This window comes from Anguilla anguilla, chromosome 10, assembly GCF_013347855.1.
Source record: "Anguilla anguilla isolate fAngAng1 chromosome 10, fAngAng1.pri, whole genome shotgun sequence".
NCBI lineage: Eukaryota > Metazoa > Chordata > Actinopteri > Anguilliformes > Anguillidae > Anguilla > Anguilla anguilla.
The window spans coordinates 9,675,524-9,689,076 of NC_049210.1; the positions used below are offsets into that span (position 1 = coordinate 9,675,524).

Consider the following 13,553-nt stretch of genomic DNA (forward strand, 5'->3'; position numbering starts at 1 on the left):
TCTGCATATATCCATATTTCAGCTCCCTTGTAAAGCAATGTTGCCATTCATTTATGCAAAATTAATTCAATCAGACTGACCACATTACACGCACTGAGGGCAGTTTATCACTTGCCTTTATATCTCTTTGATGGAATCTTGACAGTTAAAGGAGAAGGGAAGCACTTGGTAATGTGACTCCGGCTGGTTTGTTTTTTACCTAATAGGAAATGTCCCTGCATTCAAATCTGAAACTGACCTGTATTTGCTAGAAAAATATAGTTCGCTTTTTTTGTTTTTGGGGCGCAGCCATCTTGGAATAAGTTAGGTTGTGACATCACTGGCATGATTTGTCTCGGCAGCTCAATCTATTCTATTTGCTGGATGCCTGACTTTCAGGGAACTCAACAATGAAGCACAAGGAAAAAAATAGAACAAAAAATGCACAAAGGGTATTTTTGCATTGCTCTGGGATAAGATTTGAATGCAGGGCTATATCAAAGGTAAAAGTAAACAAACCAAAGCCACAATACTGAAAGTTTGTGTTCCTCATTTAAAGCTTGTATACCAACCACTTTCTTGACTATCCTTGTGTGACAGCAGTATTTTTCATAACCACTGTGAATCCTTATCTGAAATAGTCTGCTGGTTGAGCCAACATCCCAACACAACATAGACGAACAAAATAATCTGCATCTGTATTTTGTAAGTGCCCCTTAGTTTGCAACAGACACATAAAATAAATGTAGACTCAAATACAAGTTTTGTTATTTGAGATTTATTCATTTGAAAGAATCAGAGCCAGACAGGCTGCTTCATATCTTAGCTTCTTAACACTTGACTTGTTAAAACTATTAATTTATGAGCTGTTCATTTTGTTCCCTGTAAAATAATGCCTCTGTGCATTTGCAGTTTAAGCTTGTGTAGCGCTGAAAAGGTAAGCAATGAGTTTAAGTGTTCATTTGTGACTAGCCTTGGGGCTAATCACAAAAGCTCCCATGTAACATTTGCATGAAAATATCATTGTTTGTCAGTATCTTTCTTGTTATGCACATACCGGGTTTACACCTCTGCATAGAATCATTTGTATAGCATTAGCATATCCTCAATGAATTAAACACTGTTAAATGTTTAAACACAGATAAAAAATTTTTTTCACATATTGTAAATTTCCTTTGTTTGAAATGAATAACAAAAACAAAGCCTTCTGCCTTAAAAAAAGACATACATGATATGCTCATTCTGGTGTGTGTGTTGTACTCATTATCAGTAGGCATGTTTTAGTTTCCTGGATAAATGTATTAATAATTGATCATTAACCATGAGGGGAATTATGGTATATTATCATAGTCGTTTAAACAGGAACTTACATTAAAATATAAATAATTTGTTCTTTTTCCACTCAATAGCCACTAGTAATGTATAAATGACTATTAATCGGCATGACATAAAATGTAATAACTAAGGGGGACATTCTATATGTTTATACACAATGTCTGTTTTCAGAGACAATTTAAAATAAGTCAAATCATAAATAGTCAAATAAGTCAAATCAGGATACGGATGTAACCAGGAAGTTTCAGCAACAGCACAGTGGAGTACAGATCTCTTAAGCACAAACAGTACCACAGAGTAGAGACTTCTAGCACATTAACAAGTTTACTGTTGCATTGTACTGAAAGTATGGTTTATAAAATGCCAAAGTTACAAATCTGAGCTTTTATTTACATTTGACTTAAGCATTCACTTGGCATTGAGGTTTTTTTTCTGTGCAACAGAATGAGCAAATCTTTTCTGAGCAACACAATCTGTGTAATTTAAAATTAAATGGCATGAATTTGAGCACTTCATAAGAATGAACACCAAATTAAATCATGCAAAAAAACTGTAACATCCAATTAATAAACCAATTATTTCAACCAACAAGAATCAAAACATACTTTTTGATTCAGTGACAGATAAAACTGTTTTCAGTATAACTCCAAAGCTTGGCAATACTTCACAACATAATGTACTTGCTCTCAAACACATTTTAGGGCTGTTTAACTATTTTAAAACTGCTTTCTGAATGATAAAACATATTTAATAAATTAATTATAAATTTTACATTTCAGGGTTTTAATTGCTGTGGTTATCAAATGGTTTAGCTATTGTAGTACTGTAAATGTGCTCTCATAACATAAAAACTGGATGCATTTCATGAAATGCTTTCTTCAAATTATGCTTTCAATTATTGTAATTGGTTAATTTGTCACTATTCTCCTATCAATAGCCCCAGTGTAAAATTGAATTCTAATTTGAATGAGAGACGATGTGGAGACTTTTATGCCAAGGGCAATATTTTCTCCAGAAGACCAATAATTCAATGATATCCATTCAATATAAATTACAGTAAGAAGCTTGTGTTTTCATTTGTCACTGTTGATCTTTCAGTAAATTAGCTAAGACTGCAATATTGACAGTAAACCATTATTACGCTACACAGAGGGATTGTTGTGAATAATGCATGCTGTTGGTTACTGGTGAACACAGTATCTAAGGGTAAACAGTCACAGTGTCATTAAAGAGTGAATACTGTGTTTGTGTGCAATTGTGTGTGTGTGTGTGTGTGTGTGTGTGTGTGTGTACACGTGCATATGTGCGTGTGCATACTCACATACAGTACAATGTGTATTCATGCTATTTGTGTGAAATTAAAAAGGAGCATTCATGTACAATTAAACATTAAAGATCACATAAAATAAAGATTCTTTCATCCAAATGCATCACATCAAGAACACCAGAGCTTCTGAATGCCTTCAAGGTGAAACTCAATGGGAATGAGATTTAATACTTAAAATATAAACATAACTGGTGCTTTCGGTTCTGTATGTTTTGCTATGCAAAAACACTGACCTGGGCATGTCAACCTCAAGATCTAGTCCTTGGTGAAGTGATACACCTCCAATTAGTCATCAAGTCCAAAGTATGCCAGCACTGTGCCTGATGGTCCTATATATTTAGTCACAATTAGCCATCATGTGACCCATGGAGGAAGAGCTTCAAGTGGCAGTTTCCCTCTCCCTGATCATTCGAAAGTGACTCCTTAGGCTGAAAGGGTACCTACAACCCTCCTGCAGGTTCCCTATTCCAGTTGTATATGTATATATACGTGTACTGTATCAATGAGTTATATATACATACTGTGTATATATACGTGTGTGTGTGTACTGTGTATATAAGTTGTATATATATATATAAGTGTACTGTGTGTGCTGGTTGACTGCAGAGTGAGAAGAAACAATAGGTTGCATGCCGTTCAGAGGACATGCAAGCTAATCTGTCCTCAGTCGAAATGACAGAGGACGTTGCAGCAATAGAGGCCGGCCTGCCTTTACAAAAATAGCATAAATGGCGATAAAAAATTGGTGAACATATAAACAAGTAAAGAAATCAATCTGCATTCCCCGAGAGGAGTGGAGAACCACGTGGATCAGTTTCTGTGTCCACAAACAGAAAATAATTCAGTGTCAGCAAGGGACAGAACATGACAGAACTGGGACGATAACAGAACATGACAATTATAATGAGACACTGTAGAAAGTATAGAAGAAAAAATGACAAATTTGATGTGTTTCATGTCCAGATTTTGGCAATAGGAAGCAACATAATTCCAAATAGGAAAAATTGTTCATGGGTGGATTTATTTCAGAAACACAACCGAGTGTATTTGTTTATTTTTCACTCATTTTTTTCCACCTTTTTTTCCTACAGACTGTATGGCTCAAAGATGGTCTGTATGCTGTATATCAAAATTTCTGTTTTTTAATTTCCCAGAAATGCTAAAACTCCTGTGGTTCGCATATGGTGTGCGGTTGGCTGTGGTAGGTCTAGATTTCAATACATGGCGCTTACCACATTAAGTCATTTGTTGATTTCAGTAGAGCGAGTTTATGTGCACGTATGTTTGCATGTCAGAGCACGTTTGCACATGGTCGCCTACTTGACTCTGGCCTCTTTCACTCTGGCCCCCTTCACTCAGTCACTCTTTGGCGCAATTATACTTCCTCTGGCCGCGAATACTCTGGGGACTCGTCCGCATAATGAGAAATGCTATCGGTGACAGGCTGAAAGGCACACTAATTAGCAAGGACCCATTTCAGAAGTGTGAGAGTACTGATAATGAGGCAGCGAAGAATGGCAGCCTCTTCTTGCAGCGATCTTCCTAAGCACCTAAACGCATGGTAATAGAGTCATGACAGGACATAGACTTCAATAGGCTCAAACAAAATAAAGCGTGAGAGAAAAAAGGGGTGCTTGAAACAGAAATAGATAGATGTTGGAATGCTCATATACACTACTGTGCTTTCTTATGTTAGCTGATGGAGTTTGGCTAGGTGGTTATTGGAAAATCAAGGCTGGGCAGTGATTCCTTCTCTGGGAACATTTCTTAGGGCTGAAACCGCAGCGTATCCAGTGCAGTTGCTACCAGGAACCTGAACCGAAGCTTCAAAATGATAAATTGTACTTCAAGTTAAAAGATTGGATGGAAAAATATTCAATAATATTGATGTTCATGTTAATCACAAATGTAACGTGTACAGTCAGTGCTGTGATGTTTTACTGGATTCCTCACATTTCCTCTGAATTCCCGTCAGAGATGGGAATGAAGCTCCACTGGAGTCAGAAGCGTGGGGCCTTCTCTGCATGTCCTGGGAGAGGGCCTTCTGAGCCCCGGGGGCAGAGAAGGCAGCTCAGCGCTGGGTACTAAGATGAAAGCCACTCGATTCCTCACTGTGGCAGAAGCCCCACGCTGGGGACAGAGAGCTGTTAAGAGCCATTCCAAACCAACCTTGTTCTTCTCTGCGCATTTTCCCTGGATATATTACCACAATAAAAAGTCGCAACACTAGTATCACAACATGGTTTAAGCTCGATATATTGTGTACTACTGTGCATGCTGTTTTCAAAATCTGTGACATCCACAGATCCTGTGACATCCACAGATTGTATCCAAGTATAAAAATAAATCATTTCATTTCAGTGTATACAAATTTTCTCTAGGTCACTCACACACACACACACATGCACACACACACACACACACACACACACACACACACACACTCACTCACATACATACCAGCTAAAATGCACATGCATGCTCACGTGCGCTGCCCAGCATGTATGTCAATATCTCTGTATCCTTGACCATGTTAACTAAGAACACTAGGCCAACATCACCACATATGCACTGTGTTATAAGCCATACACAATTCAATATACAGTAGATCTGCACAATACACATGTTGCACTGTTGGTCTTTTACAACTTCGTCAATCCAGATTCATATCTTTAAAAGTACACAGATTGTACGAATGCTCTTGTGTGACTTGTTTTTGAGTGAGATTGCATTTCCACAGGTAACTCACCAAAGTAATAGTGACTGCCCCTCCCAGAAATGGTTTTTGTTGAAATTCCCCGGTGCAAGACATTTCTATCATGATTGATAAATGAATCCAGCAACACCTGATTGGGGAACACAAATATATTCAAACAAATGTGTCAGTGTCAATGAAGCTCAAGCAAGCAAGCACGTTCTGATATGAACCAGTGAACTGTAGTACTAATCTATAAAATAAAAAAATGCTTTCCCAATACATTTATAACTTGTAATTGTGCTGACCAATTCACATGCATTTGTTTTACCAATTAAATATATAATAGACCGTTGCTCTTTTATGAGTAGTCCTGGTTTTCTCCAGGTTATATTCCTATCACACAGCAAAATATAGTAAAACAATTTAAATATCATTAAATCAATGAAGTAAAAGGAAGAAATGATGCTTAAAGTCATTCATTATGAAAAATGAATATCAGCGGAATACACTGAAATACATAAGACTATACATCATTTCAAAGTCCAAAACGATAACATTACATCTGTGCATGCACAAATAGGATATGATATCTGTGTGTATGTTGTCAAAACGGCATAAGCATAACTTAACGTTAACAAGCTAGCTCACGTTGATGTTTACTTATCGACTTATCGTTTTCTATCAATCTGTGTCACATTTGTGACTTTATAAAGAGTTACTTTCAATTTATCAGGCTCCTAGTCTCCTTCTCTGTGATTTTCCTCAAAGAGAAAAATAAGTAGAAAGTAAGTCCATATAAAATCTTTTAGAACAGAAAATCTAAGAAAAGCAAGCCATTTAAAGGTCTGAGGTATTTCATGTTTAAATGAATCTTCTAAAATCTGCTCTAAGGGAATTTTAATGGTTCCCCAGCTCTAGACACATTTGTTAGCTCCAAGTTGATTTTTGTTAACTTAAGAACAGTGAGCTGTCAAGCTGCACATTGCAACAGTAAAGCATTGGGTCTAAATGGGCACTGGAAATGAAATGGGTCACTCACATCATCATTAAAGCTGAGTTTAAAATGAACAAACCTGCTGGCTCCGTCTTCGCGATCGCAATCTCGAAGGGCAATGAAACAGGCGCCAATTCTCAAAGAGGCATTTCCGCCTCAAGCCATCTCTCTACAGAAAGAGCTTCACAATACATATAATTGCCAGGAACAAATGAAATGGCAGAGTGTGTGTTTTAATTTACTGTTCCTCCAATGGCATTTAACAGGCTCAGGCCTCTCTCTGGGGCCTCTTTGTCACTGTTGTAATATTTCTATTGAGCTGTAATAGGAGCAGAGATCACTATGGTAGCGTGTGGCCAGTGTTGTTTTTCAGTGCTTGGTGTGAGCCAGGAGAATAACCATCTTTTCAAGGATACCTTAGAACACTCTCTTTCTAATCAGAGTAGAAATTGTCACTTTTTCTCAAATTTTATGCATTGAAGGATTAGATAACCTAAAGAACATGTGCCAACATAATGTATGTTTCATTATGAATAAATAGACATGGAAAGAAAATCTAATTAATTTTTCCCCCATTTAATATTTTCCTTTTTATTGTGTGCGAACACACACCCACACACATTTTTTAGTTACATTTACAAAGAGATACAGTGTGTTTGTTTGTTTGGTGTCTTTATTTGTCTGTCTGCAGTTCATTGTCACTGAATACATTTATTACACTCAAAAATAAATAACCTATGTCTCCACTGTTTTTGTATGTCAGGCACATACAAAAGAAAGACAAGATTCAACAGGTAGATCATTACACAAAACCTCAGACAACGTAAACTGATTTGTTACAAATTGACTCTCTCAAGGCTCAAGATCTTCCAAGCTTGCATCATCTGTGAGCTCTCATTACTCCCAAGCTCTTAGCTGCTTACTGACACTAACAAGTTACTGACACAAATTGGTTCAGTCTCCACTGAACTGTTGACAGACCAAACCTGCAAGATAGCCATTCTGTGCCATTTGGACTGTGTGTGGTTGTCCAGTGCTTAAATACAGTAACTCCACCAAAGACAAACACTCATTTTAAGAATCTTTTAAGACTTTCCTCAGTGAAGATAAGATATTTATCATTATGACAAATAGAAATAGAAAGTGAAAAATCAAATGAATTTTTTCCCCATTTAATATTTTCCGGCTGTGTGTGCACAGACACATTCACAAACACATTTTTCGGTTTCATTTACAGGATCTCGACCAGACTCGCGGTGACAGACAGAGATTAACCCGACGACACACACATCTCATTACAGGTGCTGAGATACAGGGCGCCCGCAGATTTGTGTCAGGGCTTGTGTCAGCACGTTCTCAGCTGGCCTGCCAGAGCAGTTCAGGCACTGGCCAGTAGATATCAGCTATCGCCTTCAACACGGTATCGGGTTGACCTCATCAACTGAAGAGACTACCGTGAAGAGCACCGGCTTCCATTAAACTCGCTCCGACTCATAGCTCACACAACACATCCTGCGTCTGTATCATGTGGCGGGTCAAAGAGAATATTAGTTTTGTCAGAATCTGGTCCTGTGTACATGTATTGTACAATTAAACTTCAAATTTAGTGGGAAGAGGGAAGGGGGGTATTGTTCATGTACAAAAAAGTCACTATTCATCTTATGAATTCTGTAATAAAAATTTGCAACATCTCACATCTCACAGAAAGTACAGACAGTTCGTTTTTTATTTGTGATTTAATTGGTTTCTGCGCAGGATCAGAAGAGTTAATGTGTCAAGGAGAATATGAGAGGCCATTCTTTTTTATAATGGGACAAGTTTCATCAAATATGTTATACTGTTTACAAAATGAGTACAAAAAGAGTACAAAATGGCAGCATTTCTCTTAGTTTCCTGTCATGCAGAGGAAGGGGATTAATAGATTCCCTGAAACAGTGATTCAAGTTGGGGGCGACATTGCGATGTTGTGGAGTAGTATTCCAAAGGAAATTATGTAAATGAGAAATTCTGGGAGTATTCTCAGAACACTACATAGACTGTACATCTCTTCCCCCTCAGTCTCATTAAATCAAGCTGTGTATTGACATGAAGATCTATATTTCTCTTAAGAGTCCTGTCCTGTCTCATCTCATACGTTGTGCTCACCTCAGTGTTAGTAATGCTGCCCTATACTGCCCTCTGTGAACCAGACCAGTCAGTTGCTGATCGTATAAATTTTCACAGATGGGCGCTGCAACACAAGAGCTAGCTCATTAATATTTTGCAAAATAGCTGATTCCTTCATGGACAGATCAATGGATTCACATATTGTATCAATAGTATATTGTCTAGGTATGCGTTAAATTCCATTTTCTTAGCCTTCCCAAAATTGCTGTTATGTAAAAACTTGAAGAGGTTTCGCATTAATCTTGCTCCTACAAGTCATATTTATTTCATAAAATGCATTTCATACATAATAAACACTGTGACCAGTATGAAGCTTGATATTATTTTGATGAGTCATGTTCCTCTAGGAAATATTTTAAACAGCTATAATTTAGATATTATTTTTATAATATTATGTAAATTATATGGAGTTATATGGGTTTTCAAATGGCATGTAGAATTGCATTTGAAAAATGATAGTCTACGTTAAAAAAATCGTTTTTCAGTTTCAGTTCTCTCAGTAATAATTTGGGGAAATAGTAGACATAATTAAATCTGCTTGCACTGGGATACTTTGGATGTAGTGTTTGTATTGTGGAGAGGATTTTATCATCTGGCTTTTGCAACTCTCACGACAGTGGTGATGGATGAAGATGTGTCACAGCCTTTTGCTTAAATAACACTTGTCTCTCTCCAAGAGTCACTGAAGCCAGAGTGATTGGAGAGTTTTGCTGTTCAATTATGCAACAGGCAGAAACATTGGCCTCTAACTTTCGTAGGCCTCTCAACTCCCCTCCCCAACTCTCCCCTTCACCCACCATACTTCCTTTGACGGGGTGATTGTTTTTAGGCTGCTGTTCTTACAGACGCACTACATGGAATTCAATTACATCTGTATCATGCCAGCTCTGTCTGACACTGCTTTGTGTCAGAAGGGGAAATATAATTAAAATTCAAAAGAGAGCAACTGCGGTTTCGACAAAGATCCTGCAAGAAAGATTTTCCACAAAACAGAGGGATGACCTAATCTTATAGGCTTTTGATTACAGAGATTTTTTTTTACCACAGTAAGATAATACAGAGAGCTGTGGGTGGGGAGGGGGTAATTGATGGGATAGCACTATCACATGGTCCACTCTAGCTGCAAGCTATGAGCCAAGTGTTCCTGAAGTGAACTTAATTTGACACACAGATGAGGGCGGCTTTGGGTGAGTCATTACGCTTTGATGCAATGCCTCACCAGTTCAGGGACAGGGTAAGGGGGAAGAAAAAAACTGATCTTGCATTCTGTATTTTTTTTAAAGATACTGTGTATCATCTTAGTCGCTGTTTCGTGCACATCGTCCGACTGAACTGATTTGTGAGCTTCTGAATTTTGACATGGCTGTGCTCCCATCTTCCCCATCAGGTTGTATCCTTGTCATCAATAAATATGACGGAAAAGAACATTCATCTGCATTTCAGAATCGTTTAAAGCAATGATTGAGAACAAATGTGCTGTGTGCACAAATATGCCACCGATAACATTAAAAAGGGAACTATTTAACGATGGCTTGATCTTCTAAGCTACATGAGATATGATAACTGCAGGTGACCCACCATTTTTTGATCCAGCTGCCTCAGGAAGCTAAACTGAGGAGCATACTCGAAACAAAAGTGAGAGCATGTATGTAATGTATTGCATTTCAAAATGCCCTGCTTTCCCGTTTTATGCTTTTGCTAACCACTGCTTTGAGGTTATGAGTTGACATTGTTGGCCATTCATAGCCGAGCACAGGTAAAATGTATGTATGGTATGTGCTGGCAGTGGCTTTGCTGCCAAAAAAGACAGGGGGACTACCTGTCAACTCAAGGCTTTGTGAAACCAAGCCTCTATAGCTGGGGCCATAGGTGTTCCTGGCACAGCAGTGCTAGAATATGAGCTCTCTTCTCATTACAGGCATTAATCTTCATTCCCCCAAAAAAAGATACAGACTGGTAGACAAAGAATTCAGCCTAAAAAGAACGGTTCTCGGCAACACCAGCTCTGTTACAGATGAGTGAAACCTCTGTGTATAAGTTGTCTCAGTGGTTATTAATCTACTTGGACGGGACTATCATGCTTTACTTCATTCTTACTGCCACAGCAGAGATGCACTGTCTGATCGTCACCCTTATTGACCTCTGATCTTATGTTTTACGAGGCACACGCAAAGGGCCTCACAATTTGCGCAAATGATGTGAACTTCTGAGTGTTGATGGAATATTACATAAGTATGTACTGTTAATTTGACAGGTTTTCCAGAGCAGATGGTTGTCAGCATCTGCAGACACATCTGTGTAAGCTTGTTGTTCTTGTATTGTATCATTAAGATCTGTAGGTTAGTTGAGGGCAGAGAAATTAGCTCCCCCCCCCCCCCATGATATGTTGTTCTTTACTATATTGTGGCCCAGTATAGTAATATATGTGTGTATTGTGCACAGTCAGTGTTAGGTTGCTCAGGTCCAGCACAAACAATATTACAAAGACTGGAATGTTGCATTCAGTGAACAATATATGTATATTGTGTTTATTCAATGATAGCTACCCAGTAAATGTAATATTGTGTATGAGACATTGTCAATTGGATACCAGTGTTTTTTTAATTCCTGTCACACCCTGCAAGTGCAATAAATAGTTAATTTGTTGAAAAGACAGTGAACCTTTTTTTTAAGGGCAATAGGGAATCACGGGAGGGGGTGAGGGAGAGGGAGTAGGTTGCCTGGGGGGGTGGGGAGCGGGGTTATCTTTCATAAATTGATGCTTTTATAATCGCTAAATTATTTGTGATAGATTTAGCGAGTATAGCAAACAGTGGCTGATTTATTCCCCTTAATGACCTTCAGCTGTGCTGCGCACGCCAGCGTGGTTCGGGCGCGAAGGGGGTTATGAATGGAGCCGGCTGAGCTAGCACTTTATTTGTAAGAAGATGATTCCATTATTCATACCTTGCGATCAATCAGTATGCCGGGCGATGGTCCCGTATCAAACAGCAGCTGAATCATTCATCGCCTCAGTCTGGATAAATTACCGCTACAGCGCATCAGGCAAACAAATTGGATGTTGCTTATCTCCTTCCCATCATCATCGACAACAATGCCTTAACATTAACAGCAGGCAAATTCAGAGGCGAGCGTTCTCTAAGAACAGCGTAATGTTCAATCTGAAGCGTTAGGACATTTTATTAACAATAGTTTCTACTCTTGCTGCAAAATAATGATATTGTGCACCATTACAATATATATTGCGTGTCATCTTGTGGCTGTGTGGTGCCATATTGTTTATGGAAATGGAATGGTATTTCATTAAATTCATTAGACGATTGCGTTTCCTTTGCACCAGCATAATGAGCACAGCCAAAAATATTGATGTGGTATTCAAAAAACCCTCACCATGTATCCTAGAAAGCTGCACCATTCACTGCAAATTGTACAGACTTGTACTAGACTATACTGCATACAACTTTCCATTGAAGTTCAGGGACATTCACACGACAACATTGAGACTGGCTGCATACAGTAGTTCACTGCTAATTCACAATGGCCTATGCTAGATAGGTTATCAAACAATTTGCAAATTGGTGTCAGACTCTTGAATGTAGCAGCCACAAGAAAAAGAGAGGACACTTCAAAATGATGCCTGCACATTTTCACATCACAAGAAATGAGAGTGACATATTAGCTTAACTTTGGTCCTGTTAGTAATTGGACTACTCCATTCTCATTTTTAGTTGTCTTTAACCCCTGAAATAGACAAAACCATTGATGTATTATGTGTTACTGTAATATGAAAGCAGTTCCAGTGTAAAGTGGGAACCATTTATTCCCCAATGAATTTGTCAGTTAGCATACACACCGAAGAATATTCTTCAGTCCTCAACCAATGCCAAGCTCCTAATTGCTGAACATTCAAATATACAAAATATTATGCAAACCAGTAAATACTGATTTAAGGCCTTAACATTATGACTGGAAATCACATGTGAATTATGATTTGGCCAATTCAGAGGGCCCCTCCCTCTCGCTGCACCAGACACTACAGTGCGCACATGAGTATCATGTTTAGACTTGTATCATCTATTAAACCTGGAAAAACTGTCTGCAGGCCTCCCGCGAAGAGACGATTACATCAAAAATGAATGAAGGACCACATGCGGAATGTCTCTGTAGGACAGTCCAGGTGTTATATGCAGCTTTGAGCGGTATACAAAATTTTTGGCTCGTCCAAAATCAAAAAAGAACCAATGTCCTAACCTTTCTTTAACCTGCTGAACACAGCCGTAAACTTGCCTCGACCCTCAGACTTATCGTTTTCATAACCCTAACCCTAAGTTGAGCCCTAAAACGTAATAGAAGCCATAGGAACATTTGAAAACATGCGATTACTCATTTAAAATTGTGGAAAAACTAAGTCAAGACTGTGAAGTCCATAGTAAAAATGCTAAAAAATATATGAGGCCTTAAAAAAAAAAATGTTTTCCCTGAAAAAATATGTATATATTCCATATCTTGTTATGGTCATAGGTACTAGTATACACAAAATCTTTGGCTCGTCCAAAATCAAAAAAGAACCAATGTCCTAACCTTTCTTTAACCTGCTGAACACAGCCGTAAACTTGCCTCGACCCTCAGACTTATCGTTTTCATAACCCTAACCCTAAGTTGAGCCCTAAAACGTAATTAAAGCCATAGGAACTTTTGAAAACATGTGATTACTCATTTAAAATTGTGGAAAAAATAAGTCAAGACTGTGAATTCCATATTACAGATGCTAAAAAATATATTTGAGGCCTTAAAAAAAAAAATGTTTTCCCTGAAAAAATATGTATATATTCCATATCTTGTTATGGTCATAGGTACTAGTATATACAAAATTTTTGGCTCGTCCAAAATCAAAAAAGAACAAATGTCCTAACCTTTCTTTAACCTGCTGAACACAGCCGTAAACTTGCCTCGACCCTCAGACTTATCGTTTTCATAACCCTAACCCTAAGTTGAGCCCTAAAACGTAATTGAAGCCATAGGAACTTTTGAAAACATGTGATTACTCATTTAAA

At 38.1% G+C, this 13,553-nt stretch overlaps 1 long non-coding RNA gene across 2 annotated transcripts in view; it reads right to left on the reverse strand.

The window, feature by feature from the left end:
* Positions 1–741: 741 nt before the first annotated feature.
* The window catches only part of LOC118206883, a 70,143-nt gene continuing 57,331 nt past the window's right edge, over positions 742–13,553 (reverse strand). The window contains exons 6-7 of one of the 2 annotated variants that reach the window (XR_004761267.1): positions 5,391–5,487; positions 742–4,752 (exon numbers count right to left, since the gene is read on the reverse strand). This is a non-coding gene — a long non-coding RNA (uncharacterized LOC118206883). Of the gene's footprint in view, positions 4,772–5,390; positions 5,488–13,553 lie in introns of both variants that reach the window. The other variant, XR_004761265.1, reaches the window with a different exon arrangement.